The 14,589-nt window shown below is 44.8% G+C and overlaps 1 protein-coding gene across 1 annotated transcript in view; it reads right to left on the bottom strand.

Annotated features, from left to right (window-relative positions):
- C19H16orf78 (chromosome 19 C16orf78 homolog) overlaps positions 1–14,589 on the bottom strand; it is a 178,931-nt gene that overhangs the window by 163,830 nt on the left and 512 nt on the right. The gene's annotated exons all lie outside the window — the stretch shown is intronic.

Raw genomic sequence — 14,589 nt, 5'->3', positions numbered from 1 at the left:
CGCGGATACCTCCGCGCGGTCTGCAGCAGCATGGACTTAGCCTAAGGGATCAGAAATCTTCTTGTACATCATTCTACAGATGCTGCATATTAGACATGTGGATCAGTGGATAGTCCGGAGATCTATGGGCTGTAGAAACAGATACAAAGAGTCTGCGTGCATTTGAATACGTGTTTTGCTAGAGTTACAAAATAAAACTGATTGCTCCCTTTGTGCGGGTTCTTTGGAAGGGTATGTCATATACACAATGAAGCGTGACACCACAAAATTCATCAAAGAATTGTTAAGGATGCCTGCGGGAGCTACTGAGTTTTCGGATGCTTCAAAAGAAACAAGACTAATTACATCTGCATAATGCAACAGTTTCCTCTGTATGGTAAACATTTTTATGTTTTGCTCTCAGGATATATAAACCATCAATTGAGATGTCGAGTTTGATTTGACTTTTAAACGCCCCCTTGTTAAAATGAGATCTCTTGGTCATGTCAGTGTCTACTTAATCGCTTAAAGAAGCAACCCTTCTATTTTTAAAGAAAAAAATAATAAAATAAGTGGTTTCCTTCAGTTTAAATGGCATTTCTACACACCGATCCGACCCTGGTTAAACGTCCTGGGACCGTGATTGGGTTATAAGGTCTGAGGGCATAGCATCGCTTAGTAAATACGTCCCTTCATACCCTTTTAACCCCTCTACTAATGCCAAAGAACGTCATTTTGCATCCGAATATTGACTAAAGTTTGGGGCGAAATTGACAAGTCAAAGCAAAAGTAGAAATGTTGAAGGAAGTTTTCACCAGCAGAGTATATTCCCTGAAATATAGGGTTTTAAACCTGCAGTTCAGTCTTTTTTTTTTTTAATTTTTTTTTTTACTTCAATAGTTTCATGTGGGCAATCTCTAATTACCTAAAGAACTGTATAGCTGCAGGTCAATTCGTTCTCCATGTATTGATCGGCGAAATTTGGTGACATCATTAGTGAAGGGATCTGTTTTTCTTCTGCTTCTTTCTCTCAGTGGAAGCTCATGAATATTCATGAGCATTCCTGCACTGACCTGTGCTAGAGGGAGGGCAGGGCTGACAAAGGGGTGTGCCAGGGCTTGTGACAGGACATGAACGGGCAGTGCCATAGCAAATGGCTGTTAAAATAGAATACAAGCAAATTGGTCTTTCAAAGTTGTTTTTTTAAAAACAGAAAATGCTAAAAGTATTTTTTCTTACTACAGAACTGATTTATTAAAAAAGACACACATGCAGGATAATGACGGAACTGCAGCTTTAAGCGAAAGAAAAACTCCCTTTTTTTTAAAACTTTTAACAAGGTTGATTTTTCCAATTTGGAAAAAAAACCTACAAATTTCGCTAATTTGGGTGAAAAGTTTGCAGATCTCCACCACATTGTTTATTTATTTATTTATTTAGTGGACTTGGAAAAGTAAAGAAGATCCACAAAAGTGGAGGTCAATGCCTACGCTTGTGCTATTACTTCCAGTGCATATTAAACATTCACCTTCTTGCCATTGGCCTGCGATGACCCAAAAGGGGAAAATTGCCAAATTTGTCCCAATCTTGCATCACAACGAGGACCCTATCTGAGATTGGGTGGGGGAAACAGGGTTACACAACTATTGGTAGAGTCAAAATAATCCCCATTGCCCTTTGCTCGTCTGACCAGTTTGCGTTCAGAGCTCGCAGAATGCGATTTCCCCTAGGGCTGTGGTTCTCAACTCCAGTCCACCAAGAGATCAGGGGTTACTGATATCTCTGCTTCAGCACAGACGGCTCAATTAGTGGCTCAGCCTTTAACTGTAAAGGAAAAAAAGAACAAACAGCGCACAACTCATAGTGTAATCAATTAAAATTATATTGCAATAAGGTGAAGGTGGTGATAAATGCACGTACAAAAAGGTGATGTTATCGGGCAATGTATGAATTTCGGCACATTACCAACTGGAGCCAGCGTTCACACAGGTTCCTTCTCCAATAGACAGCTGGACTGTGTCTGTGCTGAAGCAGGGATATCCTTAAGCCCTGACTTGTTGGTGGCCCTTGTGGAATGGAGTTGGCCACCCCTGGCTTAGATTATCCTCAATTGAAGTAGACTTGAGCACTGGAGTTTGAGAACCACTGTGCTAGAAGTTGAGCAGAACACCCTTGACGTGTGTACTATCTCACAGAGCCCCTGGGGCAGCACCTCCTCATGTACTGACTACATCATGGGATACTCAGAAACGTAAAATATAACAAATCAGGGTCTTGGACTTGTCCAGCTATGAATAACCAGCAGCTAGATATTCACCAGATTTACCTCTATGTTGCCCCTTTATTCCACTGAATTTATAACAGCCTGCATGCCTATAATAATAACATTGCTCTTCTATAGCACTTACAGGACACAGTTCTGCACCCACAAGTTCCTGCCCCACAGAGCTTACAATCTATGTTTTTGGTGCCTGAGGCACAGGTAGATACAGTGACTTGCCCAAGGTCACAAGCAGCTGACCCCGGGATTTGAACCAGGCTTCCCTTTGTTATCAGGAGTCAGCGCGGTTACTCATTGAGCCGCTCCTTCAGTGCCGCGTGTGTGCTGGAAACTATGCAAAAACAAGAGCTAATAATGAAATACCTGCGTACTTAGCAGCTGATCTGATTGTAACCACCTGCTGCTGCCTCGGAGAAATGTAACCGCTCTCTTTTACACGTTGTAAGCAGCGCAATGCGATTATCCTGCTGCGTTTAGCGAGGGCGTTTAGGCAGCGTTAAACGAGATTAAACATTGAGGTGACATCATTGCAATTGCTTGGAAATAACTTTCCGTTGCAGCACGGAGACGGGTAATCTGTCTGAGTTTCTTGTCAGACTTTGCATTGAGCTGAGCAAGAAACACTTCTCATTTAAATATATACGTCTTCTAATTCAACATGACACTTACATTGGGAACAATGGGATCAGGGTCTCCTATCCTTGTGATGTTTACATTCTGCGTGTGCCTGGGGCTATAATCCTTGTGTGCTACATGGTCTGCTTGCTAAACACTACATGCAATGTCGGTTCTACTATATAACATATCAAAAGCTTCCTCTAACCTAGTCTTCTGCAGAAAAAAGAGTGTATTGTTAGTGTTTCTAAGGATAATGTATAATTTAAAGAAGGTAACAAACAAACACAAAGAGAGCTCAGTGCTACATCCAATGGCAAAAATACACAGTGAAATACCCAAATATCTCTTGAATAAAAGGGTAATTTAGTTTAACACTTTGGCCAAAGCATTGTAAGCCTGTGAGCCCCTCCAAGGCACTGGGCTCTGTTTGTGTTTGTTTGTAGTATATATTGCCATTGTCGAGTAGCACTCCTTTTTGACATTTATATACATATATTTTGTGGTAACTTTTGGGGCTTAAATGAGCTTACTGGGTATCTGTGTGTTTGTTAACTTAAAGAAGGGCCAGCAGTGGGTGCATCACAAGTGCATATTCCCTTTGTTCTACCTGCAGATACGGAAGTAAGGAACGCTAGAAATAAATGATTTGTTTCTGAGAATTTCTGTAACATTGTAGTAATAGGAGGGAGGAGGGGGTACGACACCTTTTATTGGTACAACAAGTAGTTGGTATGTTACAAGCTTTCCAACCTCTCAGGGTCCTTCATCGGGTAAGGCAGAAATATAGAAGCACAATATTATATCCAGTGTATGCAAGAGGGATATCTGGTTGCAATGGATGCTGACAGGAAGTGGGATATTAAGATAAGGGGGAGGCTGGCACGCTAGTGTGAAAATTAACAGTGGAGGTATGAAGTCTTCTCTATAGAAATGTGAAAGCGACCTCAGGAGACGTGGGGGGGGGAAAGGGGGGGGAGAATGGGTCAAAACAGTGTATAATATATTTATCTATGTATAAAATGTTTACCAGGAGGTAATGTGTATCTACATGCATATACATATACACATGTACATACAGTATATACGAATAAACATATATGCATACACATATAACACATATACACACATTCATTTGTATGTATATCTTTATTTATTATAGCGCCATCCATGTACATAGCGTGTCACAGCAATGATACATGGGACATAATAACATAACATAAAGGGAATAAGCGCTTCAGACATACAAGTTACATTAGGAGAAGGAGTCCCTGCTCCAAAGAGCTTACAATCTAAGTGGTGACAAAGTAAAAACAGAAAAACCCTAACCCTAACCTACAAATACAGATCCAGCAAGATAATAACAATGGGTGTATATTACCAACAGACGATGATAGGTACCCCTATACAGTGATGTGCGGAGACCTAAAAGGATGGGGATCCCTTCTGCTTCAACCCCAGTAGGGACTATCCAAGACCCTTGACATGGAAGTTGAAAGAGGAAAAAGGGGGAGCACGGGGTTCAAAAACAATCAGACGTCTAGGTTCAAAGATGCACATCCAAACCTCCAAGGAGGCTAGGTGCACCAGGGGGGCAGGAGGGAATAAAAATATATAGTCCACGATACTCACACGGCCAAGTGCAAGTACAGGTACTACGAGAGGTATCTGTGCTGGTCCAGCCCTCCTACACCGATCCGAGCAGCAGGGAACAGTGGCTGCTGGCAGTCAATGCTCTGACATGGGAAATCCTCACTATGCCAGGCTTCCCAGTGGCTCCCGCGTGTAGTGGTACAAAGAAGGTGGGGCAGGTGTGTTAAACACAGGTCAATACATTTATTGGTGTGAATAAAACAATGCACTCACATGTACAAAACTCCCAGGTCAGCGCCCGCAGTGGAGTGGTAAGCCCTGCAACGAGCGTCCTTGCCTCCGCGTCCGGAGGACAAGGAAGTATGGTGGTTACGCGCGGCTGCTCACAACTGCTACGGAAGCCCCCGCGGATCAAAAACAGTCAACTGGAAGGAGCTACGCGTTTCGCCGAGACGTCGGCTTCATCAGGCTCAACATTCATGCCATCGCCTCCTATTCATTAAGCTTCGTTACGGTTAGATCCAGGTAATAACACTAGTTATTTATCTCCGGCCCTCAATAATGCCACGTTACTGTATTTGCAGATAAAGCAGCGTTATCCTGAAACAAATCGGCATTAACCCTATGCGCCGCGATCCCCGTTATTTTCACATATGACTATCTTGGCGTTGCATTAAATTAGGCCAAATAATGGAAGTTCCTGTTGGAGGCCATGTTACCCTATTTCCCCTGTGTGGCTGATGGATTAATCCAGGGGTGGGCAACGCCTGTCCTCAAGGGTCACCAAACAGGTCAGGTTTCTACGTTATCCCTGCTTCAGCACAGGTGACTCAATCAGTCGCTCAGTTGAAGAGCCTGTTTCTGGCTGAGCCACTGATTGAGCCACCTGTGCTGAAGCAGGGATATCCTTACAACCTGACCTTTTGGTGGCCCTTGAGGACTGAAGTTGCCCACCCCTGGCTTAATACCTGTAGTTTTTAGAGACATAACTCAATGACTACTTTTGATCCTGGTAAGTGATACCCAAATAAAGGTTGGTCCCCTCTTCCTGTCCCACCGAGACAAATTCTCACTTATATTGCAAGGGCAAATGCTTCTCATTTCTGACAGAAGGATAATAATAAAAATAATAATAATAAAACATGGCTTATTTGCTGCTAACTTGTATCTCCGGCAGTGAGCACATAAACATTTTGTGTTTTAACGCTCTTTGCTGTAACTGGCAGATGTTAGGAATAATAAACAATACAGCCCTTCTGAGCTGCAAGTGATGCATTCCATAAAACTTCCACATAAATCTGTTCCAAAGCTACAGAACATTGAACTGTAATTATATTCACGTGGAATATAAAATGGCATTACAAAATGACATCTATGGAACTGCTAACGCTTTTTCTTCTGCATCAAGATATTACTCAAATAACACATTGACATAGCACTTAGCGTGCTAAATATATATATTATTTCATTTTAACTGACTTAGTTTGCTATCATCTCCTACCCCAAACTAATACATGGAAATGGTGTCCTAGATTCTGTCAGTATTTTGGCCTTAATTGTATCCTAGGCGCATATATATATATATATATATATATATATAAAAAAAAAAATATATATATAAATATATATATATATATATATATATATATATATATATATATATATATATATATATATATATACAAAAACAACAAGCAGTGCCACGTGACAGACAGATATTAAACTAGTACTATTAATGATAATCAATTGATATTAATAAAGATATATTCATCAATCAAATTGAATATACAAGAACAATATTAAATAGACCACTATAAATTACCTATAACACAAAAAAACAAAAACAGCATAAGAACGCAGACAAACAAAAATTAAATAATAAAAATTAATACAACCATTCCCTTTGATTATCCACTTAATAGAGTAAAATTCCAGGCTGGGAAAAGGGGGCTTCTTTCATAAGGGATGAACCAAATCCAAAACGGAATCTAAAACAAAGGAAAAGAAAGCGCACGGCCCATAGCATAAAATCTTTAACATGTCATGGAAAGGGGAGGAAACAGGCTCACTCACAAGGGAAGCACAATTCAGGCAGTTGTGAACACAAATAGTCACCGCCACATTGGGTTGGTACGCCGTCGGCAACTGCAAGTGATGTCCTCAGCAAACTTTACAGAGCTTCGGGAAGAGCCTGGGTCCATACGTTGATGACTCAGGCTTTTCCCGGAGCTCTGTAAAGTTTGCTGTGTGCCCATTTGCATGTCATTTCCCAGAATCCCTTGCTGCGGTGGAAGTGCTGTGTGCTGGACGATAATGGTGAAAGGCAGGGTTGCAGACCTGTCTAAGACATGCAAATGAGCATACAGTAATATTTCCATTGGCTATATATATATATTTATATATATATATATATGTGTGTGTGTGTGTGTGTGTGTGTGTTCAGACTGCATATGAGGTGTAATCAGCAGTCTTCATGTATAAACACTTTCCCCCCCGGGATTCTCTACAGTAGTCTGTACTCATGGGAAATGGAGATTTGTCCTTTGGCAAATGGCTCATTATTAATTACCTGAAAAAGCTCTTTCGCTGTAATAGATGTAAGCAAGGGTGCCCCAGAAGCAGTCATGCCCTTCACATTCCTCTTGAGAGGCCATCAAGGAATGAATAACCGAAACAGCTGTTAATTGGTACAGTAGGTAGCAGGATCTGTGCATGGTTCCACACTATGGAAGTATGACAATGGCTGGTATGGTAATGTCCATCATTTATTGCCCTGCCCTTTAGCCTCTGCGTCAAATGGAGAGTTTGAAGTTTGATGTACGTTTGCAATAAATAAAAATCCCACTGGTGGTGCATGTGCATGTCTCAGACAGGTCTGCAACCCTGTCTTTCCCCATTATCGCTTAGCAAACAGTGTTTCCACTGCAGCAAGGGATTCTGGGTAATAACATGCAAATGAGCACAGTGTGTCACTCTTCACTTCTCATCCTTGTATGTTTCTTAAGTAGACCATGTTTGTGACCAGGGATGGGCAGGTTTGTGGGTTTCGAAAGCTGAACTTTGCGAACTTTGAGGTTTCTTTGGAACTGCGGAACGAACGTTTAAATCTGAGTGCAATTTGAGGCAAGACCTCAGGTTATTTTTTGGCGTTTGTTTAAATAAACTAGTCGAACGTTTGAGTCGGGAACGGAAAAACGTAACAATTTTTTATGAAAAGTTCAAAGTCCGAAAAATATTTGGGATTTTTGAAAAAGTTTTTTCCCCCCATAAATCCACATCTAAGACATGAAATGGAGAGAGACATGCATTGACTCGAATAACAAGATAACAGGTGCGATAACCCATGGCAACCCTTGCTAAAAGTACCCCAAAGAGCCTTATTCTATGTACGTACATAGAATAACCCCCAAAGTCCCTTTTTACATACATCTTAATAAACGGATAAACTTACTGTTATTCCAAAGACAAAACGGCCAGACGGATTCACCCATAACTCTCTGCGCTGGGACATCCTAATGCCATTTTGTGATTGGCTGTGTCTCTGGACAGCTTACAGTCGTTACAGGAAAACCCCATTTTTTCACAGCTTACTTGATTTAACCCAGTGGTCCTCAACTACACTCCTCTAGCTCCCCCATCAGGTCAGGTTTTGAGGATATCCCTGCTTCAGCACAGGTGGCTCACTGAGTCCCAGCTTCAGCGTCTCAATCAGTCCATAATTCAGCACAAGTGGCTCAACCAGTGGCTCAGTCTTTGACTGAGCCACTATTTGAGCCATCTGTGCTGAAGCTGGGATATCCCCAAGGGGCTGGGGGAGGCGGGGGTTTTGAGGACTGGAGTTGAGAACCCCCTGCCCCTGCTCTAACCCACAGGATTTATTAGATGTTCCCTCTTTCCCATGAGATATCTGTCTCTTGCATTCTCGTTTATCGTTTATTTGTTTCCCTGTACCAGTAATGCTCAATATAATGCTTCCTTTCCCTTCATCTCCAGGCATTCCCTATATGAAGTCATGTAGCAGGAGGACGCAGTGAGGGAAAAACTCGATCTCCTGAGGGTCTGCATCAGATGTTAGAAGCTCATCGAGAAGGGGCAGTGAGGGGAACCTGGCCCGACCCTCAGTATCAGATTCTTGTGTCTCTAAACCAGTGATTTCCGACCTTTTTTGTTGGGAGGAAACCTTGAAGTATTTCAAAAAATCTCGGGGAACCCCTATCTGGCTGACACATATTATGTTCCACAGGGGTCAGTCACAACATTTTACACCTCCCGAGCCACCTCTATTTCCCACCCTTTACCCATGTATTTCTTTCCCATCCATCTCACTAATTCTTCCCCCTCCCGTCTCGCATGTATTTATCCCTTGCGTCTCACTCTTACTCCCTTTTCCTCACTGACTCCTCCTGCCCCCCTCTTCTCTCACTCGTCCTTGCCTTCCGTCAATTACCCCACTCTCTCTCAATCCACCCTACAAAATGCATACCAAAAAACCCTACCCCAGGAGGGGGGGGGGGTCTGTGGTCCATAGGAGGAACCCCTGAGACTACTTCAAGGAGCCCCAGGGTTCCACAGAACCCTGGTTGGGAATCACTGCTCTAAACAAATCACTTTCCTTCCCTTATCCTCTGGCCCAAAATATTAGATTGTAAGCTCTATGGCGGATGTGGGCCTGAAACATTCCACATGCACCAATAGAGATACACTAAACTTCCTGAGTATGACCCATTTGACCTTGGCGCTTAACCCTTGGAGGGGTAGCTAGGTAGAGTGCCATGGCCTTTTTCCATCATATGACCACATCTCCGAAGAGGTCACATGATTGCCCTGTCACTAATGATGGATCGCTAGGGCCAAGTAATAAGGGAGATATAGCGCTTTCGTGCGGGAAACACACGTTTGGTGCCGTAGCGAGAGTATGGGTGCGCGCTTTCAATCGGGTTCTAAACCTTTTTTGAGGTTTTGGTTTTTACCAAAACTTGATTTGTTTCGTTTTCGCTTCTCAGCAAATTATAGAGAGAAAAAAACGCCCTAAAAATAAGCAAGAAAAGGCTGAAATAATAGAATAAAGCACGACGAATGCTTACAACGAGTACACAACGCTAACCACAAAGAAGAAAACAAATCTAACTAAAAAAAAAAAACATGGTGAAAAACACCTAGAGGGCATTTGGACTGGGGTTACGGTTTGGGGTTTAAATATTTGGGGCGATTGGTTGCAAAATGGCGAGAGTTTGGTTTTTAGAACCTATGCTCCTGGGAGTTTCTGATTTCACACACCTGGGTTTGCTCACCACTAAACGAGAGTAGCTTTATACACCGAACACCATGAATAATGGTGCACATCCTCCCCCTCCCCTCCGATAGCAGATGTCAGGAATGAGAAGTGTACAGAAGCATCTTCCTATAATTGACTAATATATATATATTCTCTGCACTCTGGGGTCTTCGTACCACACTTCATTTTAATTAAGCTTTACAAGCATGTTAGAGAAGAATTACTTTGCATGGTAAATAACTGCCAAGGAATAACACACTTTGAGCTTGTTTTCCATCTCAGCAATTCCAACTTTTTTTTTTTGCGTGTGTGTGTGTGTATATTTTGCATTGCAAATTCCACTCGACATCCAGCATAGGAACCGGATACAGAGTTGGCCAAGTGAGGGTTTGTATTTTCTAAAAATGTGTTGTCGTTTAATTGTCTTGATAAATGTAGAATTTTGGTAGTTAGTGCAATTTCTTTCCAAAATGATTGCTATATGTGAACAATTTGACTTTCCTTTTAATGAGCCAACATAACGTACCTGTTCTTCTTAGTCTTTCATATACCCATACAGTGTAGGATGACGAGTAACATGTTAGCTGTCTGTGTTATGTATGAATTACACTAATGTAGATAAATGGCGGGCCAGGAAATTAGACTGTGCTGTTTATACCTTATTTTGATGTTTCAGCAGACGTGCAGCTTGCATTAATATGGAATATTTTTTAACATGAGCATCCTTTGGAGGCATTAGGGATAAAGTGTTGGCGGGTGATGTCATTGTGTGAAACATATGCTGCTTGTCTCTGGCTGCCCAACTTAATACCACCTGAGATACTGAATTCCAAGCGGCCCCCCTGGCAAGCTGTGCCTGGCATGGTGCCTGAGACGGCCTCACACTGCCCAGGATGGCACGATATGAGAATCTAACGCAAAGGGAAGAAAAGAAATCTTCTGCTTAACTTAACTCTGTCACTGCTGGGCAGCCAGGCATGGAAAAGAATCTGCTTTTTTTTTTAATTAGAGGTTACAACGGAGAATGGGCTTTATAGCTGCAGACCAAGCAATATCCTACATGTGTTTTTTTTTAAAATAAATCAGTTCTGTATTATGAGAAAATACTTGTGGCATTGTTTTTAAATCAAATTTAAATGACATTTTTAATGTATTAAAATGTAACAAGCATTTTCTGTTTCTATAGCAACCATTTACAAAGTCAAATCCCCTTCTTCTTCTTAAGCAGAATCTGGCACTCCCCTTTTTGAGCCCTGCCCTCAATACCAATTGTATCTAGTGACTGCATGGTCACATGATCTTCCCTACAGAAATTTGCATCTTTGGTCCTCTCCTGCTGCACTGACAGCCATTAAGTGAGCCCCCAAGGCGAATCTTCACCGATCGATCACATGAGAACGGATCGATCGGCAGATTAGCTAATTACTTATCTTTTTGTGGATTGTATTGATGTACACATTAAAGGGGGAAAATAATCAAATAAAATAAAAAATGGAAGCTTGAACTGCTGCTTTAAAGAGACACTTTATAAATGTATATCTATATATATATATTTTTTTTAAACGTTGTATGTTGGTGTCCCTATGGGCAATCTGATTGGTCCTTTGGCCCGCCCCCGCACACCTCTCATTGGCCTCCGGCCAACGCTCAACACACCTACACCACTAGGACACTCTCCCAACCTTCACTGAGCACCTAACCCTCACTGCTCTCACCTCAGAAAAAAACTACCCTCACCGCCTGCTAGCACCTCAGAAAAGAACTGCAGAAAACACACCAACACACCACCTCAGGTACAGGCACTTCTTATATGCCATTTCGGCAGCTTACACACACATCGCCCCTCCCGCAACACTCCCCACCCTCATCCAACAGCGCACGGTGACCTCTCGGCCACGCACACTGGCCTGGATACCACCTCCACACACCTCACGCTCACGGACCGCACACCGACGCCCACCGCCTCTTCAACCCCCCCCCCCCCCCAACCAATGCACATCACTAGCGCACGCCCTCCCGGTACCGCAGGCCTTCACCCGGTAACGCAGCCCCTCTCCATCCCGTACACACTCCTGCCTACCCTGCCACCACACATCCCCTTCAACGCGCGTCCTCACCTCAACCCTTCAGACAACAGCGCGCGGTCGCCTCTCGGGCCGCACACCGGCCTACGGACCGTGGACACACATCACGTTCACAGACCGCACATCGACGTCCACCGCCTCTTCAGTCTCCCCTTCCCCACCAATACAGATCACGAGCGCCCGCCCTCTCGGGACCGCAAGCCCTCTCCCGGTACCGCAGCCCCTCTCCGAGCCGCACACACTCCTGCCTACCCTGCCACCACCCCTCCCCTTCACCTCAAGACAACCACGCCGGACCGCACGTTCACCGTCAAAACACCCCCCCCCCCCCCCCAAAAAAAAACCTGTGCTACTCACTTTGAACACCACAGCCCCTCGTCGGTACCGGCCCGCATCTTCATACACACTCCTCCCGTACGCATCAACTCCAACCCCCCACCGTACGCCACAACCGTATGCATCCACTAGCCCACAACACACTCACGTACGCATCACACCCACCCCCTCACGGACGCCTCCCAAACAATACTACCGGATGCCGCAACACCCTTCCCCTACCGTACGCCGCAACACCCCTCCCATTCACCTCCCGTAGGCCGCAACCCCCCCCCTCTTCCGTAGCCCGCAACCCCCCCCCACCCACTCCCATAGCCCGCAACCCCCCCACCCACTCCCGTAGCCCGCAACCCCCCCCCCCACCCACTCCCGTAGCCCGCAACCCCCCCCCCTCTTCCGTAGCCCGCAACCCCCCCCACCCACTCCCGTAGCCCGCAACCCCCCCACCCACTCCCATAGCCCGCAACCCCCCCCCCCACCCACTCCCGTAGCCCGCAAAACTCCCGTAGCCCGCAACCCCCCCACCCACTCCCAGGGTTCACTAAATGGCTGACTTTCAGTTTCAAATAATCCTTCAGCCAGTGTAAATCAGCAGCTACAATGTATTCTGATATTACTAAGGTAACATTATCTATTGCTAAATTGCCATTCCGCCGCTACCATTTATATTTGCTGTGACCTCACTTCTTTTCTAAATACGCGTTTCTTTCTACCAGTCTCATTATGTTTCCAACTCTAGTCATATATCCCCATCTCTCCTTCCTTCACCACTTCTCAATTCACATGAGCTCCTTTATTACCTGCGCCCTTTGACACTACACGACTATACCCCTTGCACTAAACCACATCCCTACAAATCATCTTCACGCATTCTCTTCCTATCCATGCTTCTCCTCCTTGCTTCAGGGCATATATCTCCCAATCCTGGTCCCTGCCTTATTTCTGTATGCGCTCATCCTCGCCTCCCACATGCAATTTCTACTCCTTCTGGTGTCAACCCCTCCAACCTCATACCCATCCCCTGCCACCCTCCCTCCTCTCTCCCTTTCTCCTGTGCCCTTTGGAATGCTCGCTCCCTCTCTAACAAGTTCCTCTCTGTACATGACTTCTTTCTCTCTCACTCTCTGCTCCTCTTTGCTATAACTGAGACCTGGCTCACTCAGTCTGACTCTGCTCTGGAAGCTGCCCTCTCCTATGGTGGCCTTTCCTTCTCCCACACTCCGCGCCCTGATGGCAGGGGTGGAGGCGTGGGGCTCCTGCTCTCCTCTATCTGCTGCTGCCGAACTCTTCCTATTCCTCCCTCTCTTGCTTTTCCCACCTTTAGAGGCTCACACTGTCCAGATTTTCTCTCCTCTACCTGTCGACGTGGTGGTCATCTATCGCCCACCTACCTCTACTCACTCCCTTCTGCCTTTCTCTCTCACTTTGAATCCTGGCTCTCTTTCTTTTTCTCCTCAGACTCCCCTGTACTTCTTCTTGGGGACTTCAACTGCAACATTGATGACCCCTCTCTCCCTTGGGCTTCCCGCTTTCTCTCTCTAACCTCTTCTTTTGGCCTTCAACAGTGGACTTCAGCCAGCACCCGCAAGGACGGCCACTACCTAGACCTGGTTCCACAAAAAACTTTTCTCTCTCGGACTTCTCCATTTCCCTCTTTCCTCTCTCTGACCATCGCCTCATCTCATTTTCCTTTTCTCACTTCTCCACCTTCCCCTCATTTCTGCAGAGACCTGCACTCTATTCACCTATCAGCTTTTGATTCCACTTTACGCTCCTCCCTCTCCTCTCTCATCTCTGCTACAGACCCTGACAACGTGGTCAGGAACTAAAGCTTTGCCCTGTCTTCCTCTCTTGATCTACATGCCCCGCTTTCTCTCTGCCGTTCTTGCCCTTCTAACTCCAGACCCTGGCTAAATTCCCACACGCGCATGCTGCGCTCCTGCACTCGTTCCTCTGATCGCCTCTGGAGGAAATCTCACACTCTCCACAGACTTCCTTCACTACAAATTTATGCTATCCTGTTTCAACCCTGCCCTCTCTCAAGCTAAACAAACCTACTTTTCTATACTGATCAACACGCACAAGTCTAATCTATGCCGACTCTTCTGTCTTTGACTCCCTACTCAGACCACCCTCTGCTGCTTGTTCTTCTTCCTCCATCTCACCTCAGAACTTTGACGACTATTTCAAGGAAAAGGTGGAATCCATACTTCAGGACATCCCCTCGGTATCCCCTCCCCCCCCCCCCCATGCTACACCTCTTCCTAACTCTCCTCCTGCCTTCCTTGACACTTTTTTCGCTGTCACAGAGGAGGATGTGTCATTGCTGATCTCCTCTTCTCCCTCTACCACCTGTCCTCTTGACCCCATTCCCTCCCATCTCCTAAAACCTCTTGCTCCTACTATAATCCCTACAATCAAACACA

The sequence above is a fragment of the Ascaphus truei genome, chromosome 19, assembly GCF_040206685.1.
Source record: "Ascaphus truei isolate aAscTru1 chromosome 19, aAscTru1.hap1, whole genome shotgun sequence".
NCBI classification, from domain to species: Eukaryota; Metazoa; Chordata; class Amphibia; order Anura; family Ascaphidae; genus Ascaphus; species Ascaphus truei.
Note: the sequence above shows the minus strand (reverse complement) of the source record. Positions and strands in the feature narration are given on the sequence as shown.